We start from the raw sequence: 12,167 nt of genomic DNA on the forward strand, positions 1-12,167 counted from the left end.
TTTCAGAGATCAAAGAGATGAGATCAGAGATGATGCTGTTAAAAGAGCTGCGTGCAGAAGTGTCCCAGATCAAAGAGACTATTCAGAAACCAACAGCCACTTCTCAGCCCACCAGCGGAGGACCTGAACGCCTGCCTGACCACTACCCTGAACAGGTCGCCTTCACTCCACCTTCACAATATCAGGTAGATCCACCAGCCAGGCACTACTACACCCAGCACTCCCCATCAGCTCTTCAGCAGTACCACCCAGCACCAGGGCCCAGGCCGATGAGGGGGGCAGCACAGTTCCAGCAGCGGTTCGCCCCTCCGCAGTACTACATGCCCCGTCGCCCTCAGCCCAGGTGTTATTCTTGTATTCAGACAGGTGAAGAATATTGTCAGCACTGTTTTAAATGTGGAAGTAGTGAACATTTCAGAGCAGGCTGCAAAGCACAGAACTCAGCTAGGAACCATGCTTTAAACTAGAAAGGGTTACTCCAGTGGGACATGGTGTGACCACAGAGACAGATAGGTCCCAGTGTTACAGTGGTGCTATGAAAATGGAATGTAAGCCCCACACACGTGGCCCCGTTCAGAAGAGACATAAGCAGTCATTTGTCGAGCGTACAGATAAGAACCAGTGTGGCAAATTACCTTCGGTCAGGGAGTTAGTGGGAAAGAAATGTCTTATTCGGTGCTTTTTGGGTAACAAAAGGGTTGAAGCACTCTGGGACTCGGGGTCCCAGGTGTGTGCTGTAGATGAGTTATGGAAACAAACAAACTTACCTGACGTGTCATTGAAAAATGTGAATGAACTTATTGACCCTGATAACACTCTCAATATTGTGGCAGCTAATGGAACGGATATGCCTTATGTAGGATGGCTTGAGATATCATTTAAACTTGGTGCTAATGATCCAGGGCTACTTGTACCAGTATTAGTACTAAAAGGTGACCAGCAACAGTGTCCTATCATAGGGTTTAATGTCATTGAGCGTCTTGTGTTAGATAGCCTCTCTAATGAGTCACAAACAGGGGATACAGAAAAGCTCTTGAAATCGGTTAGACTAGCTTTTCCCCACCTTAAGCGCAATAAAGCTGCCACTTTCATAAAAGCAGTTAGTCTGGGACAAGCACATGAGTACCGTGTAAAAACAACAAATGAGAGATTCACTATAGCCAGGCATAGCTCACTTATTATTCCATGCAAAGTACAGGCTAAGCCCTTTAAGGAAGATGTTACATTGGTTTTTGAGCCAAGTGAAAACCCACAGTGGCCAGATGGCCTCGAGCTTTGTGACTCGTTGGTCTCAGTTAAGGCAGGTTCCATCCCTAGGATAGTTGTTAGTGTCCAGAACCCTACTAATCATGATATTAGGTTTCCAGTAAAGGCTATTATTGGTACAGTGCAGTCGGTAGGGTCTGTCTACCCAGCTAACATATTTAAAGGGGACCTTCCTTCAGTGGTTGTCAATGAGGCCCATGTCCAGAATACCACCATCGCTCTCAGTGAGCAGTGGGACCCCCCAATAGATCTTTCTCATTTGGACGAAGATAAAAGAAAGACCGTTCAGCAGATGTTGAGAGAGGAATCGGCATCATTTTCAAAATCGGACGACGACATAGGGTGTGTGGAAAACCTACAAATGGACATTTTGTTGAAAGACACTGAGCCTGTTTCAAAGACATATATGTCTGTCCCAAAGCCAATGTACAGAGAGGTGAAAGACTATTTACAGGACTTGATAGCGCAGGGGTGGGTGGAAAAGTCCACTTCCTCCTACTCATCCCCTGTCGTCTGTGTCAGGAAAAAAGATGGTACACTGCGCTTATGTATTGATTACAGAGAGCTGAACCGGAAAACACACCCTGACCGGCACCCCATCCCACGGGTACAGGACGTGGTGGATAGCCTTGGGGGTAACACCATCTTCTCGCTGCTGGACCAAGGCAAAGCATACCACCAGGGGTTCATGTCCAAAGGGAGCCGACACCTGACTGCCTTCGTGACCCCTTGGGGCCTTTATGAATGGATTCGAATTCCGTTTGGACTCATGAATGCACCAGCAGCGTTCCAGCGGTGTATGGAACAATGTCTGGAGGGGTTACGGGACGAAATATGTGTACCCTATCTTGATGACATTCTTGTTTTCAGCGGGACATTTGACAACCACGTTGAGGACGTCAGACGAGTGTTGCGACGTCTCAGGGAAAATGGAATAAAACTCAAAGCCCGAAAGTGTGACCTCTTTAAGCCGGAAGTGAGGTACCTCGGCAGGATTGTCTCTGCTGAGGGGAGCAGAATGGACCCGGCAGATACAGCAGCAGTGCGTGCCCTGAAAAACAAGCAGCCAGGCACTGTCGGTGAGCTTCGAGCCATTTTGGGACTATTAAGCTATTATAGGCAATACATCAAAGATTTCTCTTGTATCGCTAGTCCCTTGTATGCTTTGCTTAAAGCCCCTCTGAATGTTGAGACTCAGCAGCATCAAAGACAAAAATGGAAAGTGAGACATAACAGTGTGTCTTCCAACACACGTGTTGAGTGGAGTGATGAGCATCAGTCAGTGTTAGAGCAGCTAATAGACTGTTTAGTTCAACCACCAGTTTTAGGTTTTCCTGACTTCGCGCATCCTTTCATTTTGCATACAGATGCCTCTAACCGGGGTTTAGGTGCTGTGTTGTACCAAAGACAAAATGGCAAACTTCGCGTGATAGCCTATGGCTCTCGGACATTAACTGCAGCTGAGAAGAATTATAATTTACACTCGGGCAAGTTGGAATTTTTGGCGCTTAAGTGGGCGATCACAGACAAGTTTCGTGATTATTTGTACTATGCACCATTCTTCACTGTGTATAGTGACAATAATCCACTCACGTATGTACTGTCGACTGCTAAGTTAAATGCAACTGGGTGCAGGTGGGTCGCAGAACTTTCTGATTTTAATTTTACTGTTAAATATCGTCCCGGTAAGGAAAATGTTGATGCAGACAGTTTATCTAGGATGCCCCTTGATATGGTAACATATATGGACGGATGTACAAAAGAAATGTCATATGATGCTGTGAGTGCTGCCGTACAAGCGGTTGACCAACAGAACGAGTCTAGTGCAGCTTGGTCTATGGGAATCTCAGCTATGTGTGCCGAGGTGTCACTAAACACACCGATAGCCCCATTGACTGTTGGACAGATCAAGCTAGATCAAGAGACTGACCCCATTATAGGACATATTATTAGATACAAACTGGCGGAGACGAAACCGCTAGGTACTGAACTAAGAAAGCATTGTCCTCAAGTTGTTTGTCTTGTGAGGGAATGGGACAAGCTACACTTTAATGACAGAGGTGTTTTGTACAGAAAAACGGCAAACAGAACCCAACTACTGCTTCCTGAAAAACACAAGGTGACAGTGTTAAAAGAGCTGCATGATGAAATGGGCCACCATGGTGTAGAAAGGACTCTTTCCCTTGTAAGGGATCGTTTTTACTGGCCCTTTATGCAAAAAGAAATAGAGGACTATGTACTGAGAGAGTGTGTGTGCCTAAAACACAAAAAGCCCAACCGTGAGACCAGAGCCCCTCTTACTAATATTGTGACTACTCAGCCTTTTGAACTTGTCTCCGTTGACTTTTTGCATCTTGACAAATGTAAGGGTGGTTATGAATACGTGCTTGTGCTAGTAGACCATTTTACACGTTTCGCTCAAGTTTATGCTACAACGTCCAAAGCTGGCAAAACAGCGGCAGACAAAATCTTTAATGACTATGCTTTAAAGTTTGGGTTCCCCCTTCGAATTCACCATGATCAGGGTGGTGAATTTGAAAATCAACTTTTTGCTCAACTGAAGGAATATTGTGGGGTTGCGGGTTCAAGGACAACCCCCTACCATCCACAGGGAAATGGACAAGTTGAACGATTTAATCGAACACTGATCCAGATGTTAAAGACACTGACAGAGAAACAAAAGAGTAACTGGAAAGACTCACTAAACAAACTCGTTTATGCTTACAACTGTACCAAAAGTGAGGTGACAGGGTTCTCACCTTTTTACTTACTTTATGGACGTTCACCACGTTTGCCAGTTGATATGTTGTTTAGTTTGAATCCAGACTCGAACCAGGGTGAAACCAACCAGAAGGACTATGTGAAGAAGTGGAAACAGGGCATGGAGGAAGCGTATGCGATCACGCAAGAAAATAACAACAAAGCTGCTGCCAGGAGTAAGAGACTATATGACAGTAAACTAAAGTATTCTACCCTGTTGCCCGGTGATCGTGTTCTGGTTCGAAACTTAACCCCACGTGGAGGTTCAGGCAAACTGAGAAACCACTGGGAGGATGTTGTTCATACAGTGGTTCGTCAAGTCAGCCAAGACATTCCAGTTTATGAGCTGAAACCTGAGAGGGGGAAGGGCAGATCTAGGATACTCCACCGCAATCTCTTGCTGCCATGTGATCATTTGCCATTAGAGACTTCACTACAGTCCCAGTCCAAGGAAAAGTCCACTCGGCAACGACCGAACAAGATGCCGGAAATGGATCCGGAAGAGGATGATGAGGAGGATGAGTATTATCCAGTGTTGCATCGCCAGAGCACCCGACCAGACTCACCAGAACCGCGGGACGTGAGCTTTGTGGAGACAACCCACCATGATGACAATCAACTGGGGAATGAACTGCCGGGGACGGAGCCGGGAGCTGCGGAAGTTGACCAATCTCAGGAGGGCAACATTGGTCCGGAAAATGATCCACCTGTGACAGTGTGTCCCCCTTTTCCCCAGCCACCCCCCAGTAATCCTGATATTGGGGGAAATCAACGGCCACGACGAGAACACAGGAGACCCAAGGTATTCACGTATGATCGCCTTGGTTCGCCATCTTGCTACAATGTAGGGACAGTACCATATCATGGTGAACAGACAATGCCTTGGATGTATGGCGCACACCCCTATTATGCCACGAAATACTACAGAAATGGTTAATCGACACTTCGGTTTAACAGAACAGTGAGATGGAAACAAGAAGACCCCGATGAGCCCTGTATAAGTAAAACGGAATGTATGAAAAGAGTTCCAGTCTGTGAATTGTTGATTGTTATAATGTAAACAGAATGTATGAAAAGAGTTCCAGTCTGTAAACTGTTCATTATTATAGTTCATATTTGGATGCAGTTCATAATACCGTGCGTCATTGTTTTGGGCACGTCGTCCAGCGTATTTATGTATTTACTAGTACATATGTTGGGGACAACATCTATTTTGAGGGGGAGTATGTGACAGGTTGTAAATTATCGTATTTCCTATTTTGGTTACATTCGCGTAGTTCTATTGGTTTACAAATGATATATATCGAAAATGTTGTTTAAACATGGAACGCCTGCTTCGGTTCATGTTTCGTGTCGGACCGATTTAGATCGTTGGACCGGAAATTGTTGTGCGCGTACGTTTGGATTAGATCGGGGCATTCGAAGTAAACCACTGTTGAGTCAAGACGTATCACATTGCTTGTCTTGTGGTTTTTTTCTGGATCCCACAACACCGTATCTCCCTTACTATAGTGGAGAGCGCAACACCAGCAACGAAAGCGAGCTGCTTTTCGTCACGGACTCCTCGTCAGGAAGACGTTTCCTTGTGGACAGCGGGGCACAAGTAAGCCTGCTGACGCTCACCGCTGCGGACAAGATGGCAGGTGGATGCAGGCCTGCCTTGTGCGCAGCTAACGGCTCGCCCATCGCTAACTTCGGTTCCAGGTCGGTGACTGTGCGTTTCCACGGACGGGAATTCAAGTGGAACTTTATTGTTGCCGCGACCACAGTTCCCATAATTGGCGCCGATTTTTTATGTGCTCACGGACTTCTTGTGGACATTGCCAACCGTCGTTTGATTGACGCCATCTCTTTCGCCACTTTTCCGTGTGAGGCCGGAGGGCTCGGGGCGTTAACGCATGCAAATTATTTAACATTGGGTAACGTTTATGAATGCCAGCTGACCGATTATCCGTCGTTAACCACACCCGCCTTTTCCAATGCCGATACTAAACACGGGGTAGAGCATTTCATTCCCACGGTTGGCCCGCCAGTTTTTGCCCGCGCTCGTCGCCTCGACGCGGGCAAAATTGGCAACGGCGAAAGGGGAGTTCGCGACGATGGAGCGCTTGGGCATCGTGAGGCATTCCAACAGCCCGTGGGCTTCACCATTACACATGGTGCCCAAAAGTGACGGTTCTTGGCGGCCGTGCGGTGATTTTCGTCGGCTGAATAACATAACCACACATGACCGTTACCCCATCCCGCACATTCAAGATTTTTCCGCACGTTTGGCCGGCGCCGTGATCTTTTCAAAAGTAGATCTGGTTTGCGGTCATCGCCAGGTGCCGGTACGGGCGGAGGATGTGCCCAAAACAGCGGTGATTACCCCCTTTGGCCTCTTTGAATTTCTCCGCATGCCTTTTGGCCTGAAGGGGGCGGCACAGACCTTCCAAAGACTGATGGACTCAGTCTTGCGAGGTCTTGATTTTGTATTTGTCTATCTAGACGACATCCTTGTGGCCAGCCCTTCACCGGAGGAACACCTGTCGCACTTAACCGAAGTTTTCAAGCGCCTTGATTCGCACGGCCTTATAGTCAACCCTGTTAAGTGCCAATTTGGTCTGTCCAAGATCGATTTCTTGGGGCATCGCATTTCTCCACAGGGCGCCATCCCCTTACCCGCCAAAGTACAAGCAGTGGTGGATTTCCCCCGCCCGGCCACAGTTAAGGCTCTGCAGGAGTTTTTGGGAATGATCAATTTTTACAACCGGTCTCTTCCTCACGCAGCCGACCTCCTACAACCCCTCTACGGCGCCTTGAGAAAAAAGAAGGCTAACGACACCGTCGAGTGGGCACCGCAAAGAGCACAATCCTTCCAACGGGCCAAGGAAGCTCTTGCGGGTGCAACTCTTCTGGTCCACCCAATCTCAACCGCACAGGTAGCTTTGACTACCGACGCGTCTGATGTTGCCGTAGGGGCGGTGGTTGAGCAGCTTGTGGAGAACGAATGGCAGCCCCTTGCATTTTTCAGTCGGAAACTGCAAGATAACGAACGTAAGTACAGTGTTTTCGACAGAGAGTTGTTAGCACTCTATCTTGCAACGCGCCATTTTCGTTTCCTCCTCGAGGGGCGCCGGTTTACCGCATATGTGGATCACAAACCACTCACATTCGCCATGTCAAAGGTGACTGAACCGTGGTCGGCCCGACAGCAACGGCATTTGGCGGCCATTTCTGAATTCACAACAGACATTCAGCACGTGGCCGGCAAATGTAACCCTGTGGCCGATTGCTTGTCACGCGCGATTGTGTGTCCAGTCCACCTCGGGGTGGATTTTTCAGAGATGGCCACCGCCCAATCTGAGGATCCGGACATCCACGAACTCAAGGCAGCAGGCACAGCCCTGAAACTTGAGAAGGTGGCACTGTGTGAAGGGGGTCCCGCTCTCCTCTGCGATGTGTCTACGGGTCGCACTCGTCCCGTGGTTCCGCAGGAGTGGCGTCGGCGAATTTTTAATTCTATTCATTCCCTCTCACACCCTGGCGTCCGGGCGTCAGTCAAACTTATTGGGGCCAAGTTTGTCTGGCCTGGGTTACGGAAGGACGTCAGGAAGTGGGCAGCTGCATGCGTGGCATGTCAGCGCGCCAAAGTCCACAGGCACACCCGAGCAAACCTGGAAACTTTTCCAATTCCGGACAGGAGATTTGACCACGTCCATGTGGATCTGGTCGGGCCCCTCCCTCCTTTGCAGGGTTGCACACATCTCCTCACCATGGTCGATCGAACCACTAGGTGGCCGGAAGCAGTCCCCCTGTCCTCCACAACTCGGCAGATATTGCTCGCACATTTCTGTCGTCCTGGGTCGCACGTTTCGGCACGCCATCCGATATCACTTCGGACAGAGGCCCCCAGTTTGTGTCCGAGCTCTGGTCGGCCATGGCGCAGTCCTTGGGTGTGCAGGTACACCGCACTATGGCCTACCACCCGCAGGCTAACGGGATGTGCGAACACTTCCACCGGTCACTGAAAGCCGCGCTACGGGCCGCGCTGTCGGACGGTAACTGGGTCGACCAGCTTCCGTGGGTCCTGCTCGGGTTACGTTCGGCCCCTAAAGAAGACCTTAACGCCGCCCCCGCAGAGTTAGTGCTCGGTCAACCACTCCGCGTTCCTGGTGAATTTCTGCTTCAGCTTCGGGTGCACCTTCATTCCCCCTTTTGCCAGCAGAGCCCCTGACTCCAGCACCAATTCACCACTGCGTCCCCAAAATATTTGTTCCGTCTGCTCTTAGGTCAGCCCGTTTCGTCTTTGTGCGTCACGATGCCCACCGCTCTCCCCTCCGACCGCCGTACGACGGCCCGTTTAGAGTGCTCGAACACGGTGAAAAGAGTTTTGTGCTCGATATGGGTGGGCGGAGGGAGGGAATTTCAATAGACAGGCTCAAACCGGCTCATTTAGTTGCAGGCGAGGACGTTTCGCCGGCCCAGGCCCCACGTCGCGGACACCCTCCGAAACCTCCAGCCTCACCGCGGCATGCCAGGGTTGAGTGTCGTTCCCCCACTGAGGTCTCGCCCGAATCACCTACACCACCTAATGACGGACTGCGTAGTCGTTGGGGCAGGCTGGTTAAGCCCCCTGCAAAATTTTCACCTTGACCTTCCTTCTGGGTGTTCTGGGGGGGGCTGTGTGGCGGGCACTAGGACCAGGCATCTCACCCAGCAGGTGTCTTCATCTCCACGATGCTGCCATAGTAATGAGACCAGACGCGTGGATGTGTCTTTTTATTTCTTTTATTTCTGCAACACAGTATGGCAGAAGGGATGGGTGAAGTCGCATGGGTTTCGTCTTGTGATTAACCTGAATCTCCTCGAGATTGTTCTCAAATGCAAAACATTGTAGATAACAAAACAGAATTAACAACGTGTGATCGTATAGTGCTTATTTACAGAAAAAGAGAATACAACACAAGTTCGATGTTATTTACATGATGTCCCTGAACGTCTCATACGCAGAGACTCGGCAGAACACGCGGTGCGCTTGCATGGGCGCACAGTTCAACCCGCCACGAACATTCACGGGCAAATGAAACACGACACAAGAAACTAAATATTGTACAATAAAAACGAAATGAAACAATTATTACCTGCAACACAATATGGCAGAAGGGATGGGTGAAGTCGCATGGGTTTCGTCTTGTGATTAACTGCGCAATAGAAAAGCACCATGAAGCACATGTGCTTCAAAGTTCCACTCGACAAATCGTGAAGTAAATAATGACACAAAAAGTAATCTGGACTCGAAATGAATAAGGGAACTAATTCGATAACACTAGACAGCACAAAAGGGGAAACAAAATAAGATATTGTCATGAAAATGCGCGTTAATCGAGACCAACAGAAAATTGCGACTCACCCTGAATCTCCTCGAGATTGTTCTGGAAACTATGGGCGGGACATGGTGCCACACTGTGCGCCGTTGCGTCACTTCCTTCATAATTTAATAATCTAACTGCACAACTCCGTTACACTTGGATAGGTTTTTTTTAGGTTGTACTTGTAGTGAAAGGTCTGACAACCACAAATTTACAAGTGGAAGGGTCAATGGACTTGGATTCGAGAAATAAACACGGATCATCATGAGCCAAATCACTTTTATGAAAAAAAAAAAAAAAAAAAAAAAAGCTAAAAGATATATTGCGGTGACTGGTTCATGCTTTTAGATCCAGGCAGTCCCAATTCTCCCTCATGGTCTTTGTTGTGACCACAGATTAGAAAAGGTGATAAGTGAAGGAAACTCAAAAAAAAATTGCGCACATCTGAGGAGATAGAGAGCCAAGATAAAAGAGTAAAAATGCAATGCCACAACATACAAGTCCATTAGTGGAACACTGCTCATGTATTAAAGATAAGAGAATTAACATCTTCCTCCCTCTGCAGCATTTTCTACACTTTACCCTTCTACAGTCTCGCTTCTGGCGCCAGGTACCGGCATATAATAGTTCAATTGTAAAAGTAGCACATTGTTATGCAAGTTCAATTTTTTTTTCCTGTCGTCATTGATTTTTGTCAAACCATTTAATTCAATCTGTCTATATTGTCTATTTATATGCAGTGATACCTCAGTTTACGAACTTAATTGTCGCGATCTGTTTGGTGACCTACGGGTGGCGCTGTCAGTCGCGCCTGCACCTGCACAGGTGCTGGTCGTCCCGATCAGTGGCAGACTGCCACGTTCTGGTTGGCGACCAACGGATCGCGCGGTCATTCGTTGTCGGGTCATTGCATTGTATGCATTGAATGTGTTTTCTGCATCCTGTCAGGTTTGTTTCATCTTGGCAGATTTTTACTCATGGTTTTCTTTGATACTTTGTACTTTTCTGTTCAGATGACTTTGACGTTTTAGATTTTGTTCCTGCTGACTTTATTTTAATACAATTTGTCAAATACATCCTGCTGCACCCTCCTGCCTGCTTTTTTTGGATCCACAACCACCATCACCACCTTGCAAACCGTGACATTAATTTGTTCCCCCGATTTGTGTGTAAGGCAAAAAGTTTGTCTGCCAAACATTTATTTCCATAGGATAACATTAAGATAACATTATCTCTTGTTTCTATTTACAATTGTATTTTATTTATTATTGTATCTTTGATTGTCTTTGACTGTAAAGTGTCCTTGAGAGCTTTGAAAGGAGCTTGAAATAAAATGTATTATTATTATAAAACATGTCAGCATTTTTCCACCCAATTGTCTCTGGGTGTCTTCTATTTCTGCCAGTAATTATCTGTCCAGCTCATCCGTTTCTTAGGCACACTGGCCTACAAAAACGACAAAAACAGTAAACATTGCAATTGGTGGAACTGAAACTTGACCAAATAAGACTTGACACGATACACATAACATTCATATTCAATCCACTGCAACACCATTGTGTAGACTTGCACAATGCTGTATTACAAGTGGTGCTGTTCCAAATCAGAGCAAAATATAACCGTAATAACAAAGGCTGCACACCTGACTCACGTGGGTGCCATATCTTCAGACAGAGATGACAGCAATGGGAAACCAACAATCATTCGGATTGCTGTTTTTCGACCCCTTTTTTGGTATTTGGGCCTTTTGTTCAGCCTCTCCATGCTTTTGTTTAGATACATCATGTGTGAAAATAATGAGTTTTCACTGTTATGATGATGATAGCCAACTCTTTATGCCGTTAGAAATAACCAACCCGCGCAGTTGCTGTAATCTCGAGGTGTGCCCATCTTAGAATAAACAATGGATAACTTAATTTTTCTGCTACAAAACCCTGGTAAAACTGAGATGTTGATTATTGCCCCTGCTCAGCATTGGCATCTATTCAATGACATGATTCTCAGCCTTACCCAAAGTGATTCTGCAAAAAATATCAGTGTTAGATTTCATTCAACGCTCTCTTGTCAAATAATATTACTACCATATTTTCCGGTGTACAAGGCGCACTCAAAAGCCTTGATTTTCTTCAAAAGATGACCCTGCACCTTATACGCGTGTGCCTAATATGTTAAGTAATATTGAGGTCTCGCTACTACGGTCAGCAGCCACGAGTCCGTTTCCCCTGTGGAAGAAGTAGTGCATAACCCTAGCCTCTACTGTAGCACCTTATAATGTGGTGTGCCTTACATTTGAAATACTTTATGTATTTATACATAAAATATAGATACCTCAGCTTACAAACGTAATCGGTTCAGTGTGTAAGGCAAACAGTATGTCTTCCAGCGATTAATTTCCCATAGGAAACCATTAAAAATGAGAATAATCCATTTCCAGGTCCCCATAAAAAAATAATTTTCTACTCAATAAGCCTTAAAACGACACAAAATATACCTTATTTTACGCATAATTAATGTGATATTGTATTTTAATTAAAGAAATGAACTGTACTGTATAAAAAAGACGTATTATTATTATTATTTACCTTTGTGATGGTCGTTGATGTAGTTGCCTGATTAGGCTCTATCATGTCCAAATTTTCTGGCTAAATAAATTGAAATCCAGGCTCAACCTCCATAAACGCGGTCTCGTAAAAGTCCCGTGAATGTGCTAATCTTCACTTGTGTCTGGATTGTCAGAGCGGGAACGTTGGCCCCTCCCTCCCTCGCCTTCCTCTCTCCCTCTCTCTGCTC

This window comes from Hippocampus bargibanti, linkage group LG02, assembly GCF_051943395.1.
Source record: "Hippocampus bargibanti isolate YZ-2025 linkage group LG02, ASM5194339v1, whole genome shotgun sequence".
Lineage (NCBI taxonomy): Eukaryota > Metazoa > Chordata > Actinopteri > Syngnathiformes > Syngnathidae > Hippocampus > Hippocampus bargibanti.